This window comes from Pseudophryne corroboree, chromosome 5, assembly GCF_028390025.1.
Source record: "Pseudophryne corroboree isolate aPseCor3 chromosome 5, aPseCor3.hap2, whole genome shotgun sequence".
Taxonomy (NCBI): Eukaryota; Metazoa; Chordata; class Amphibia; order Anura; family Myobatrachidae; genus Pseudophryne; species Pseudophryne corroboree.
The window spans coordinates 600,140,844-600,156,122 of NC_086448.1; the positions used below are offsets into that span (position 1 = coordinate 600,140,844).

The 15,279-nt window shown below is 45.8% G+C and overlaps 1 protein-coding gene and 1 long non-coding RNA gene across 5 annotated transcripts in view; one reads left to right on the forward strand and one right to left on the reverse strand.

The window, feature by feature from the left end:
• Nucleotides 1-15,279, reverse strand: part of LDLRAD4 (low density lipoprotein receptor class A domain containing 4) — a 969,790-nt gene that overhangs the window by 125,839 nt on the left and 828,672 nt on the right. The window lies entirely within an intron of this gene.
• The window catches only part of LOC134929252 (uncharacterized), a 66,612-nt gene continuing 58,363 nt past the window's right edge, over nt 7,031-15,279 (forward strand). The window contains exon 1 of the long non-coding RNA XR_010178417.1: nt 7,031-7,144. This is a non-coding gene — a long non-coding RNA (uncharacterized LOC134929252). The remainder of the gene's footprint in view (nt 7,145-15,279) is intronic.

The window sequence follows — 15,279 nt, forward strand, 5'->3', positions numbered from 1 at the left end:
GGGGGACAAGGAGTTACATAAGTTGACAGGGAGATGGTGACAGGAAGAGGCAGTGGGTGACAGGCAGAGGGTGACAAGGACAGGTAGAAAGTGATGGGGAGAGCTGTTGGAGATGAGGAGAGGGTGACAGGGAGAAGCTGTGGGGGGATGAGAAGTGACAAGTGGTGACGGGGAGAGGGTGACCGGCAGAGACACTGGGTGACAGGGCCAGGTAGAGAGTGATAGGGAGAGGCTGTGGGTGACAGGGTGAGGAAGAGAGTGATGGGAAAAGGAAGTAGGTGATAGATCAAGGAAGAGAGTGATGGGAAGAGGCTGTGGGGTGACAGGGAGAAGCAGTGGGTGTCAGGTAGAGTGTGACAGGGAGCGGGTAATGGGGAGGTAGAGAGTGATGGGGAGAGGTTGTGGGGGACGAGGAGTTACAGAAGTTGACAGATAGAGACAATTGGTGTCTGGCAGAGGGTGCCAGGGAATGATAGAGAGTGATGGGGAGAGCCCGTTGGAGATGAGGAGAGGGTTACAGGAAGAGGGTGATTGAGAGTGTGTAAAAGGGAGAGACTGTGGGTGACTGGGAGAGGTAGAAGGTAACAGGCAGAGGGTTACAGGGCAAGGTAGGGAGTGATGAGGAGAGGCAGAGGGTGACGGGGAGAGGCTGTGTGACAGGGAGAGGATGATGTGAAGAGGGTGACAGGTAGAGGCGGAGGGTGATGTAAAGTAGGTCAAAGGGAGAAGCTGTGGGTGATGGGGAGAGAGAGAGGGTGATAGGAACAGCCAGAGTGTGGCAGGCAGTGAGTGACAAATATAATTACATTTACTCACCACCTATTGTACCACGGTAGCACTGCAGCAAGTGGAGGACGGCTCCTCATTGGGGTTTTGCACAGTGTGTGATATGCTGCAGTGTGGACAAATAGGCACAGCCAGGCCAGGGGTGGACATGAGCTGGCTGAGCTGTCTAGGAATTCAGGATTAAATTAAATTGCAGCAGCTCAATGGCTTTTTTGCCCTACCTGGTGGCATAGTCACGTGGCTAACAGGGAGGCGCTGCTCAAGGAAATGCCTGTGTATCACTGCTCCGCCTTCCCGCCCTCCCAGAAACAGAGTAAGCAGGGGCAGGGAAATCGTATAAAAGGGGAAGGGCTAAGAGAAGAGGGGCCCCACCTCCGTCGCCAGCTGGTCCTGGACTGCTTTGCTGCTGACACAGACAGCAGTGACACCGTTACTGGGTGTAAAGCACTGGCGGCGGGTAGTGCAGCATGTAAATTAGTCAGTGTAACTTATAGAAATGCCATCGGCTGTGGGCCCCTTCACTGCGGCAGGCCCCGGTCCGACTGCACCACTGCTAGTTACACCACTGTACCTCTCCATGGGTGGATTTAGGGGTCAGGATGCCTCTAAGGACAATATTATTAGGCGCCCAATAGACCCTCTGCCCCAAATTCTGGTGAGACTCCCCGTCTTTCTGATACCTGTTTCTATGTTTTTTTTTTTCAGGCTATCAACCTTTTCTTCTGGTTTCCTGGATTGCACACTTGAACGATCCTGAAACTCTTCACGACGCAAACCTAATATTCCGGGCTCCTGGACTGCACATGCACCCACTGTACTCCCTGATACATCTTGAAGAATGTAGTCTTTGTTCCGTGTCTAAATAGACATGGCTGAATTGGGGCACCGGAAAGTTTGGATGCAGGGCAACGTGTGCTGTCCCCAGGCTGTGGCGCCCATATGCATGTGCCTCATGTTACTAATGGGATATCCAGCACTATTCCTATCGCTCATATTGGGTGGTGTTAAACCTACATGTATCTTATCCTACATGTCCTGTGAGATTAGGTCATTCAAATTGGCCTCTTTATATGGCCGATTCATTTATTTATATTGAGGTCTATTTCTAGCATTGCAGACACCAAGACAATGGGGCACATGTAATAGCCTGTGAGATGCAGGCATCAGTGAGATTTTGTTGAGTATGTCCGTTTTTTTGTTTATTTAAGTTAAAACAACAGTGGTTTTGTCTTTTAACTGACCACTGCTTTAAAAAAAAAAAACCTAAACCCCCCAATACAACAGGCAGACTCGCCCGGATCTCGCCAATGCCTTTATCTCATAGGCTATTACATTTCGCCCAAAATGTGTTTTCAGAATAGTATGTAGTATGTTCTAATTGATTAGTCAAGAGGATTTGTTTAAAGTGTCCAGCAAAGATGCAATTTGCTGCATGTCAAGAGCCACATTTATTGCTCAGTAGCATTAGTGCACACATTATTATTATTATTTACAGTTTTTTATATAGCGCAGCATATTCCAATGCGCTTTACAATTAGAACAACAGTAATAGTACAAAACTGGGTAAAAACAGACAGACAGAGGTAGGAAGGCCCTGCTCGAAAGCTTACAATCTATAGGGAAATAGGCAATGATACACAAGGATAGATGCTACCTATTGCATAATGGTCCACCAGATTTCTAGGTTCTTAATGGGTTGTATGATATGATCACCCAGCAATTTTGGCAAAGGGTCAGGAGGGTATGAGAGTAAAGAAAGAGAAAATATGTGAGATTATGTGTACTGTACAGAGAGTATGTAATTAGATAGGAAAGTATTGAAGGTTTATGCGGGTGGGTCTGGAATTTGATAGGCTTGTCTGAAGAGGTGAGTTTTCAGGGAACGTTTAAAGGTTTGACGACTAGAGGTGACTCTTATTGTGCGTGGGAGGGCATTCCACAAAGTGGGTGAAGCCTGGATAAAGCCCTGTAATGTTGAGTGTGAACAAGTAATGCGTGTGGATGAGATCTTGTGCAGAGCGGAGAGGTTGGGAAGGGAGATATCTTGAGATGAGTATGTTGATGCAGTTTAGTTAATAGCCTTGTATGTAAGTAAAAGTATTTTATATTTAATACGGTAGAGTACCGGTAACCAATGGAGGGACTGATAGAGCGGATCTGCAGATGATGAACGTCTAGCGAGGAAGAATAGCCTCGCAGCTGCATTCAGAATGGATTGTAGTGGTGAGAGCCTATGTTTGGGAAGACCAGTCAGGAGACTATTACAATAATCAATGCGGGAAATAATGAGAGCATGGATCAGAGTTTTTGCTGTGTCTTGTGTAAGATATGGTCGTATTTTGGATATGTTTCTTAGATGTATGTAACATGATTTTGAGACAGATTGAATGTGGGGAACAAAGGACAGTTCAGAGTCAAGGATGACACCTAGGCAGCAAGCTTGTGGGTTAGGCATGATTGCTGAGTTATCAACAGTGATAGAGATATCAGGTTGGGAACTACTATTGGCCGGTGGAAATATAATTAATTCTGTTTTGGAAATATTAAGTTTGAGGTGGCAAGATGTCATCCAGGATCAAATGGCTGAAAGGCATTTAGTGACACGGCCCAATATAGATGGTGACAAATCTGGGAAGGATAGGTAGATTTGAGTATCATCTGCATACAGATGATACTGAAATCTGAAAGAGCTGGTTAGTTTGCCAAGAGATGTGGTATAGATAGAGAAAAGCAGAGGACCTAAGACTGAGCCTTGTGGTACTCCAACTGAGAGAGGTAGCAAAGAGGAGGTGGAATCAGAGAAACGAACACTGAAGGATAAGTGGGATGAGAACCAAGAAAGGGCTGTGTCCTGAAGACCTAGGGATTGTAGTGTTTGTATGAGGAGAGAGTGGCCAGCAGTGTCAAAGGCAGCAGAGAGATCAAGGAGAATAAGTACTGAGTAATGGCCTTTTGATTAGCAGTGACCAGATCATTCACTACCTTAGTCAGTGCTGTCTCTGTGGAGTGTTGGGCACGAAATCTTGACTGAAGTGGGTCCAGCAAGCTGTGTGAGTTAAGAAAGTGTGTGAGGCGAGTGTAGGCAAGTCACTCAAGTAGCTTGGAGGGGCATGGGAGCTGAGAGATGAGTGGTCATTCCGAGTTGTTCGCTCGTTGCCGTTTTTCGCAAACAGAGCGATTAGGTGGAAAATGCGCATGCGCATGGTACGCAGCGTGCATGCGCTAAGTATTTTACACAAGCTCGAGCAACGTTTTTTCCACGCTCGAGTGATCGTAGTGTGATTGACAGGAAGTGGGTGTTTCTGGGAGGTAACTGAGCGTTTTCCGGGAGTGTGCTAAAAAAAGCAGGCGTGCTAGGTAAAAACGCAGGAGTGGCTGGAGAAACGGGGGAGTGGCTGGCCGAACGCAGGGCGTGTTTGTGACGTCAAACCAGGAACTAAACGGACTGAGGTGATCGCAATCTAGGAGTAGGTCTGGAGCTACTCAGAAACTGCTAGGAATTATTTAGTAGCAGTTCTGCTAATCTTTCCTTCGCTATTCTGCTATGCTAAGATACACTACCAGAGGGCGGCGGCCTAGCGTTTGCAATGCTGCTAAAAGCAGCTAGCGAGCGAACAACTCGGAATGACCACCAAGGGATAGTAGTTTGAGAGAGTGTTTGGGTCAGAATTTTGGTTTTACAGAACGGGAGTAATCACTGCATGCTTGTACAGAGAAGGAAAGATACCAGCAGACAGAGAGAGATTACAGATTTTAGTTAAGGTTGGGATGAGCACAGGAGACTGAGATTTACTAATTTGTGAGGGTATAGAATCAAGAGGAGAGGTAGTAGAGTAGGCAGATGTTAATAGTGCAGATACTTTATCTTCATTTGTGGGATCAAATGAAGAGAAGGTGTAAGAGGATTCAAGAAGGGAATTGAGCAGGTCACTGGCTGTGGAAGAGCATACCATTTCATTTCGGGTTTTATCAATCTTGTCCAGAAAACCTCCCAGATGGACTACATTTTTTTTTTTATTCAGAGATGGAGACAGCCTTGTCTCTGTACCAGCCGCATGTCACCGTATGCGATTGGAGCTGCCTGGCCATTGTCAGTTCAGCTGTCATCGCTTACGTGTCAGATGGCTTTCATATCCATACCACCTCACGTGGCGCACTGTCAGCTGAACAGGCAGTGGCCGGCTGCATCCTCAGATCCTCATGGTGACATTTCACTGTGAATCTGTCAACAGTTTGAGAATGTTGACATGGTGCCTTGTGACAGTTTGTACAGGGTCGAGGTTCTGACGTTGACAACGTGGCGTCAACCTTATGAACGTTTGTTAGCAAGGTTACTGACGGCCATTTGACCAGACAGCAAAACAAGGATTTTCTTCTACTGTACTTTTCACCTTGTCTGAAGCAGCATACAAAAACTCAAATTGAGACCTGTGTTAAAGTGGATTACTAATTGAATAGCAAAATGCTGTGGCCACAGGTTTTTAACCCACGTTAAGCAATATTCTGGCCAATTTTGGCTAATTGAATTTGCCCCTGATACGGAAAAAAAACAGTATTTTGTACATATGATTATTTTGTATGGCTCGTTATGACAAGGAAAAGAAGAGTACTCACATAACGGTCCTCTCTTAAGTAAGGTTCCTTGGGTAGAATACTTACTTGCGTAGAATACAGGAGGTAATTCAATTAGCAGTGGTAATTTACTGCAGGTGAAAGAGAGTGATAGCCTCCAGCTTTAACGCAAGGGGCTATACAATTAGAACCCCATTTTCTCACTCAGTAAATTACAGTGTTAATGCACGTTAACTCATAGAATCTGGGAAACGTTCCCAGATCTATGGGTTATCACAATTGCGGCACCTGCAAACAGGCAATTTAACACGGATTTAGAAAAAAATCCCTAACTGTAGCTGCAAGTCTCTCTTTGGGTCTAATAAAATAACCCCGCTGCTTCAATCAGCCTGCGTTATATTAACCCAGCTACTTGAATTTTCCCCATAGTATGTTTTACAGAACCCTAAGAAATTAAATAACAAGTTAGTAACCCTAGTTATAAACAGTCTATATTTTAATACTTTTCTGCTAATCAACATACAATTACGTTCTATGTAATGGAAAAGTGTGTCTGGATTTGATCGGACCAACTTCCTAGAATGGGCACATCGATAACATGAACCTCACAGAAAGAAATCTCCATGTAACAGGTCACATAACACTTTAGACTCTATTCCTGATTTAGCTTATTTCTCAAAGCAGGCGTTTGGTGGTACGTGCGCAAGCTCTTGTTATGACTAAGACGTTGTTTTATAAACTGGTGCAGAGCATATGAGGCACAGAAGAGCCATCACAGGCCTGTAGAATAACTAATTTTACTTGAGATGAAGCAGAGATAAGATGAGAAATTATTTGGCTGTTGATTCAGAGAGCATTCCTGCAGCCCATAAAGCCGTCTCTTGTCTGTATATCCCAGCTGGAAGCTAGACAGTGCAGCCACAACAACACAGAAATCAAGGAAAACATTATGAGGAGAGAATACTAAGAGGCATCACATAAAACAAATATGAAAAAAGTATATTTTAGATGATCAGAGTATTCATAACATGAATACATAACACAAGTGGGCTGGGGTGGAGGCACTATCTGATTATGCCTAACAATGCTCAATTAAAAGAATCATTTTCAAGAACGTACATAAAAGCAATATAATCTGCTATTTACGAGTTATTTAAAAGAAGGTTTTTGTGGTATAAAAACATAATATTAAGCCTCTTCATTTACATAAAGAGGTCACAGGATTCATGACTGATGAGTTATGGCTGCTGTATGTAGATGGCAATTCACCAGTCACCTACCTAGAGTTTAGTTAGAGAAAGTTACTGTTTCCAGTCTGATAAATATACTTATTCAGATACATTGCTAATTACTGGAAGATGTTTCTTTTTTCTATTTAATGGACAGGACAGACGGACGAACGGACGGACGGACGGCGGACAGACAGACAGACAGACAGACACATCTGTGTATAATGGTGGGAAACCATGTACATTTCATCTGCATTCAACAAACTTTGACATTAAGTTGCATTTTAATTAGTATAAGTTTGGTGTCTTTTACAATGAGTGGAGACAGAATACCCTGTAGCGTATGTCACGGATTTGCTCACAGCAGTAGGAGAGGACAGAGCTGATCATATGGGAGGCAATGACCTGTCCACGTGAATGTTTGTGTAAGCGATGTCACGGCTGCATGTGATAGGAGCAGTGCATGATATGAGGATCGGAATGTAGGCAAGCGGGACACTAGACGGATGGAGAGAGAAAATAACAGGGTTCATGATATGAAGTCCCAGGGAACTGAGGTAAGAATACACTGGTGTCAATAGAAATCAAAGTTCATACCACAAGCTTGTATTATTCCATCGTATTTTCAACAGGGATCTTTGATACTGGAGATCTGCAATTTGCAAAACTTATTTCAAGAACTCAGTCTTATAGAAATTAGAGTCTACACTTAGAGCCAAGAGCTGTACAAATAGAAGGGTATACCAAAGGACTACAGAATACCACCTCACTAAGAAGGACGCATGGCTTATATAATAGTCTGCCCTGTGAGATGCTGGCTGTGCAGAAATTCCAGCAAATATTCCAATATTTTTAAAGTGCCAATCATTTGCAAGGCTAAACCAACCTGGTTTTGCCTTTTAAAGGATTCCCGCTTTAAAAATACATGTATACTCACCAGAATTACCGCACAGCCAGCATCTCGCAGACCGTTACATAAGCCCCTAGGGGAGCGTTTTCTCATACTGCTTGATTTTCCAGTGCTACATGAACTTTCCATACTATTGCACAGAACTAGCTATAGTTCAGAAAAAGCCAACTCCTGGGAAAATGATTTATCCTAAGATCAGCTCTTAGCTGCATTTCAGATCCATCTTAATACAGTAGGTTCCTTTTTTTTCTCTTCTTTTAACCAAAATCCTATTTTAAAGCACACTCACGCGGCTTGGGGAAAACGAATGAGTGCCATATCCAGATGTAATCAGGTATGAGAAACTATAGAGGAAACTGAATTTCAAATATCCTTTTGTTCTGACACACTACCATTGCTGCAGAAATAGATAAGTACAGGGATGAATAATGATCTTCAGTCTAAACACAACACTGCAGTACACTGCAAAACTCTGCCAAAGTGTTCCACTGATTGGGCCAAAAGAGTAATGCTGGCCATACACCAGGACGACCAGCATCCAATACGATTCCTGTCACGATTTCCCTTCAATTCCCCTGGGTGCTCGGACACACTATTTGGCTTTTTTTGGACACACGGTGTGCATACGATGAAGCATACGATCTATCAAGTGATCGTATGCCTCACAAAACGCACGTGATTACCTTTGAAAAATGCCACTCAAAATGACGCTGATTGAATGTTCCATCAAATGATGCATTGTATGTGCATTAAACAAGGTACGAAGTGCATACAATTACGACGGATAATATGGGCTGCACGTATGATCAGAGGATACAACAATCGACACGCAGGACCGTGTATTGCATTGTAATCATACCTAAAACAGGCACGATATGCACACGATGCATCGAACCATGTGTCAGAATCATTCATTCGTACACAATATTGTCCTAGTGTATGGCCGGCAATCCAGCATAAGCTTTCACTAGGAGCACATGACATAAGGAAAGAAGGTTCTCAAAAGAGCTTGAATAATTATGTTTCTGTTTAAGAACAATGACCAAGGGACAAAAAATAAACACATTTATTACATTTTGCCTTGAGCAGCAAGGAGAAAAAAAAAATGTCTCCCAGCTTATGTACAGGCAGATTTAAGACCATTATATAGATTTTACTGTCCATCAGCATTTAGATGACTATATTTACAGTTTTCTTAGTTTGAGGTGTCTATTCCCATACACACCATGGAACAAGGATATAAACACCACAAACAATGTTGCACTTTTAACTGCTGATGTAATCTCCTCTAGCCTTCACACACCTGTTAAAATGGGCAGAGCACACAGCAAATATGCAAGCTAAGGATCTTCAGCCCCGTCTAGACACTCAGGTAAAGACTCCAAATTCACAGATATATTAGGGAGGAGTACAAGCTTAAGCTCAGACAGGCTAAACACACACCACCTGCTGAAAATGCACCTGAAAGTAGATAGCCCAGTAAGAAGATTACGAGAGAACTAACACGCCTTGAGTATGCTGCCTTTCTATCAAAGGGGAAATATAGGATATTTTATACAGAGCCGAATTAAGGTTATGGGGTACCCGGGGCACATCAGACTCTAATAAACAGATAGATAGAAACACGGACAGACAGACAGACAGACAGACAGATAGAGGTGAAACTCAGAAAATAGAATATCGTGCAAAAGTTCATTTATTTCAGTAATTCAACTTAAAAGGTAAAACTAGTATATTATATATACTCATTACATGCTAAGTGAGATATTTCAAGCCTTTATTTGTTATAATTTTGATCATTGTGGCTTACACTTTAAGAAAACCCCAAATCCAAAATCTCAGAAAATTAGAATATTACATAAAATCAATAAAAAAACAAAAGGAGTTTAAATACAGAAATGTCAGCCCTCTGAAAAGTATAATCATGCATATGTACTCAGTACTTGGTTTGGGCCCCTTTTGCATGAATTACTGCCTCAATGCGGCATGGCATGGATTCTATCAGCCTGTGGCACTGCTGAGGTGTTATGGAAGACCAGGATGCTTCAATAGTGGCCTTCAGCTCTTCTGCATTGTTCGGTCTCATGTCTCTCATCTTTCTCTTGGCGATGCCAAGGTCAGGCGAGTTTGCTGGCCAATCCAGCACAGTAATCCCACGGTCATTGAAACAGGTTTTGGTACTTTTGGCAGTGTGGGCAGGTGCCAAGTCCTGCTGGAAAATGAAGTCAGCATCTCCACAAAGCTTGTCTGCTGAAGTAAGCATGAAGTGCTCTAAAATGTTCTGATAGACGGCTGTGTTGACTCTGGACTTAATAAAGTAAAGCACAGTGGACCAACACCAGCAGATGACATGGCTCCTAAAATTAACACAGATTGTGGAAACTTCCCACTGGATTCAAGCATCTTGGATTGTTTGCCTCTCCATTCTTCCTCCATACTCTGGGACCTTGGTTTCCAAATGAGATGCAAAATTTGCTTTCATCAGAAAAGAGGACTTTGGACCACTGAGCAACAGACCAGTTCTTTTTTCTTGTCAGTAAAAGGCCATTCAAACGTGTTGGGGAGCTTCACAAGGAGTGGACTGAGGCTGGAGTTAGTCTATCAAGAGCCACCACACACAGATGGATCCTGGACATGGGCTTCAAATGTCGTATTCCTCTTGTTAAGCCACTCCTGAACAACAAGCAACGTCAGAAGCGTCTTACCTGGGCTAAAGAAAAAACAGAATCTATGAGGCATTGCCAAGAGAAAGATGAGAGACATGAGACCGAATAATGCAGAAGAGCTGAAGGCCACTATTGAAGCATCCTGGTCTTCCATAACACCTCAGCAGTGCCACAGGCTGATAGAACCCATGTCACGCTGCACTGAGACAGTGATTCATGCAAAAGGGGCCCAAACCAAGTACTGAGTACATATGCATGATTATACTTTTCAGAGGGCCGACATTTCTGTATTTAAAATCCTTTTTTTATTGATTTTATGTAATATTCAAATTTTCTGAGATTTTGGAATTGGGGTATTCTCAAGGTGTAAGCCACAATCATCAAAATTATAACAAATAAAGGCTTGAAATATCTCACTTTGCATGTAATGAGTCTATATACTGTAATATATTAGTTTCACCTTTTAAGTTGAATTACTGAAATAGATGAACTTTTGCACGATATTCTAATTTTCTGAGTTTCACCTGTACATAGATAGATAGATAACAATCTCCAAGCACCAGTTGTAATTGGGACCTGGGTCGGATGAAGCAGGTCACCCGTTCATACTGCCCCTTCACTCAGGGTCCCTTTCACACTGAGCTGCGATATGGGTTGAAGCAGTGGTGTGAAAGGGGTGGTATTCTATATGCAATCAGTTAAAAACCTATGACTGTGGCTAGAAATTACAGACTTTGATAAATGGTCTTTATTTTTTCACCCTGACTGTCCTAGTTTGCGCAGATGTCCTAAAGACCCTGCCAATTTGGTATGGATGTCTGTCCACATTTGTTCTTATTGTACGGTCCTTTCTCTGTTTCTCATTCTCCGAAATGTGTACCAGGTTTTAAAGATTTGTTCCAGGAAACATCCCTATTTTTCAGTTTTAGTTAATGGCTGAATAAATCCATTTCTGCATGTTAAACATCATGCATCAGTTCGTTATCTGTAGGCAGAGCTGGCCCTAACCAATATGATGCCCTAGGCAAGGTTTTGGCTGGTGCCCCTTAGCACCACCGCTGGTTCTGCCTCTGACCTTGCACCTCTTTCCCAGCACCATCACCCCTCACCCATAGCAGTCCTTGTACTCCCTATATTTTAAATAGGAACAGTTCACACATTTGACGCACAGCCCAAAATGGGCATCTTCTTGCTGGGAAGGGGCATGGCCACACAATAGTAACCCCAATTCCAATTACGCCACACAGTACTGCAACTTTATTCACATTTTATCTTGCGATAGTGTTCATAATTCATATTACATCACACAGTAGTATCACTTTACCTTATAAACATTACTCCTCACAGTAGAGCCCCTTATTCACATTACATCACACTGAATTGCTCCTTATTCACATTACACCACACCTTATTGCTCTTTATGCACATTAGATGACACAGTAGTGCCCTTTCTATATGCAACGCCACATAGTAGAGCACCTTATACACATAATGCCACACATTAGTAATGCATTTATACACAATTCCACACAGTAATGCCCCTTACACATATGAGACACATTATTAATGTCCTTATAAACATAATGCACCTTACACATTATGACAACCTTTATTAATGCCCTTTTACACATAATGTCCCTTACACATATGCCGCACATTATTAATGCCCTTATACACATAATGACACACATAGTGCCCCCTACACGTTTGCTGCACATTATTAGTGCCCCTATACACATAATGACACACATACAGTAGTACCCTGTTACACATATGCCACACATTATTAATGCCCTTATACATATAATGACACACATAGTGGCCCTTTACACATATGTTGCACATTAACAATGCATTTTTACATGACACACATAATGCTCCTTACACATATTCCGAACACTACTGCACAGCCAACCCACTCACATGCACACAGCACTCACACTTCCACTACCTCTGCTTGGATACAGATGTGTCCTCACAAATCTTGCATCAATGCTAACGTCGGGCACCTTTTTTTTTATGAAAATGCATCTTATTTGCATTGCTATGTGGCTAGGAAGCACAAGCAGCTTCTGCTGATAAAACTGATATGCAGCATGCCTATATACTGTGTGAGACTATGGCTGTATCTGCATATGAAATGCTACATACAGAATATAGACATGCCACATATCATTTTAATCAGCCGAAGCTGCTGATACCCCTAGGCATATCAAATGCCCTAGGCAATTGCCTAGTTTGCCTATGCCTATGGGCGGCTCTGTGTGTAGGCTATATAAAGGTAATACATCAATTTATAAAAACAAAATCAAAATAGTGTGCGCCTGTTGTATGTTCTCATCACAGATACAACAGATTGTACATTGAAACTTGCCATTAGGATTGTATAGCTCTATTTAGGCACGGAACATAACGTATCTTAAGAAACAAGTTAGTTTACGCCACCACTGATGTGCCTCGCTTTCGCTTCTTACAAAACGTATGGACTTACTACAATCCTTTGCACCCCCATCCAAAGCAGATACCTTTTCTCTAATAAAGGTTAGATTCACTGGGACCACGATCTACCATATATCATTTCCCATTAGTAGCTAATATATATATACTAGGTGCTTCATCGCGCCCTACGGGCGCTCTTCACACCGTCGCAAGGGGCTACGCCCCCTTAACCCTTGCATGCCTTTCTGGGGTTTAATATTTGTATTATATGGAGTATTACCTGCATTCCTTTGTTAGTGGTTAAATATTGCACAATGAAAGGGCGTGCGATGGTTAAGGAGGCGCAGCCCCTTGCGACGGCGTGAACAGCACCTGCAGGGCACGATGTACAGAATGTAGCGGGTGCGGGGGGGACTGCGGATGGTGTCTGTAGATGCTGCGGGTAGAGGGGAGGCAGAAGTGGGGGTGGGGCCCGGATGGGGAAGGTTCGGGAGGTGCTGCGCGTGGGGGAGGGGCAGAGGAGTGGGGGATGCAGATGGGGGAGGGGTCCGGAGGCACTGCAGGTGGGGGAGGGGCAGGGGTGCCACGGGTGGGAGAGGGGCAGGTGTGGGGATGTTGTGGATGGGTGAAGGGTTCCGGAGGTGCTGTGGGATGGATGTGCCGGGGGTTGGGTAGGGGACCGCAGGCACCATGGGTAGGGTAGGGGCAGGTACGGGTGTTGCGGCGGATGGGAAAGGAGGTCCGGAGGTGCTGCAGGTGGTGGAGGGGCAGGTGCGGGGGTGCCATTGGTGGGGGAGGGGTGGGTGAGGGGGGGACCGCTGATGGAGGAGGGTGTCTGCAGATGCTGCGGGTGGAGGGGGGCAGGTGTGGCGGGAGACGTATAAGGGGGGTGAATGGTGGAAGGGGCCTGGAGGTGCTGTGGGTGGTGAAGGGGTGGAGGAGTGGGAGCCACGGGTGGTGTAGGGGGTCTGGAGGCACAGCACGTGGGGGAGGGGTGGAGTGCCGCATGTGGTGGAGGGGAAGGTGCGGAGGTGTAGTGCATTGGGGAGAGGTCTGGAGGCGCTGCGGGTACTGTACATGCCATAAAAGGTAGTTGGAGGGTATGCAGTAACAGGGCCAGGACAGGGGTGACAGGGTCAGTACGGTTGACGGGGCCAGGACAGGGGTGACGGTGCCAGGACAGGGGTGACGGGGCCAGGACAGGGGTGACGGGGCCAGGACAGGGGTGACAGGGCCAGGACAGAAATGATAGGGACAGGATAGGGGTGACAGGGCCAGGGTAGGGGCGGCAGGACCAGGACAGGGGTGACGGGGCCAGTATAGGGTTGACAGGGCAAGCACAGGGGTGACAGGGCCAGGATAGGGGTAACAGGGCCAGCATAAGGGTGACAGGGCCAGGATAAGGGTGAAAGGGCCAGGATAAGGGTGAAAGGGCCAGAATAAGGGTGGCAGGGCAAGGCCAGGGGTGACAGGGACATGACAGAACACAGGGCATGGGAGAGATTGGTATTAGGGACAAAACAGTGGTGACAGACAGATGTGTCTTACCGGAGTCACTGCTGCTGGCTGCTGCTGTTCCATTCCAACCTGTTGGGATCTGCTGCTGCTGGAGACTTGGCATGGCTGACTCTCTCAGGCTGGAGTCCTGCTTTCTCTGCCAGTCCGCATCCCCCCCCCCCTCCTCAGTCACACACCGCAGACCTCGCGCAGCTGCCGGGCACTGTGGTAAGGTGAGACTGGAAATGACTGGTTAGCCCCCAGGAGATGCTGCGGCTGGAGGGAGGAGGGGGTCATAGCATGCACGTGGCGCGGACCTCACGGCTTCCGGGCACTGTGGTAAGGGGAGACTGGGAGTGACTGGTTAGCTCCCAGGAGACGCTGCGGCTGGAGGGAGGAGTGGGTCAGAGCCTGCAAGCAGCTCGGATTTCTGCAGCGCTACCCGCCAGCTAAAGTGTGTGAATGAGCTGGGCGCACTCCACTGCGGGTGGCAGCGCTGCAGCTAGCGGTGGGGTTGCCGGGGCTGGAGATAACAGAGGCAGTATGGAACCTGCACAGCGGCAGGTGCCCCACTAAACTGCAGCTAAGAAGCGTGGAGTGTGTCAGAAAGTGACGCTCCTCCGCACCAGAGAGTCCCTGCTGAGTATGCCGATGTGGGGGGTCAAGCACACAGTGAGCCGGTGCCCGTCTGTCTGTATGATATACCCCTCACACACCCCCATACCTCCCAAATGTCCCGATTTTCGTGGGACAGTCCCATTTTTTGGGGTCTGTCCCGCTGTCCCACCCGCGGGTCGCAGTGTCCGGCGGTGGGGGGGGGGCAGTTGGAAAGCTCCTGTACTCGCTGTTCTGCTTAGCAGAGCAGCGGTGAATAGTGGAGACAGAGGGAGAGGGGGCATCAGGGGGTACGGATTACGGGGGGGGTTCCAGCAGCAGAGCCGGATTAAGGGGGGAAGGGGGGGGGGTGGCCAGGGGATACGTACCGTTGGCCCCACAGTTTTAGGGGGCCCCCCGGCTGGAGTAGCTCTGTCCCAGCTCAGAAGCTCCCCCCGTCCTGCCAGCAACAGCGGCAGCATTGTGCTACAGTCAGCACACGCTGCTGCATGCAGTGGCGCACCCAGGGGGGGTTCCGAGTACCCAGAAACCCCCCTCCACTAAAAAAAAAAAAAAAAAAAAAAAT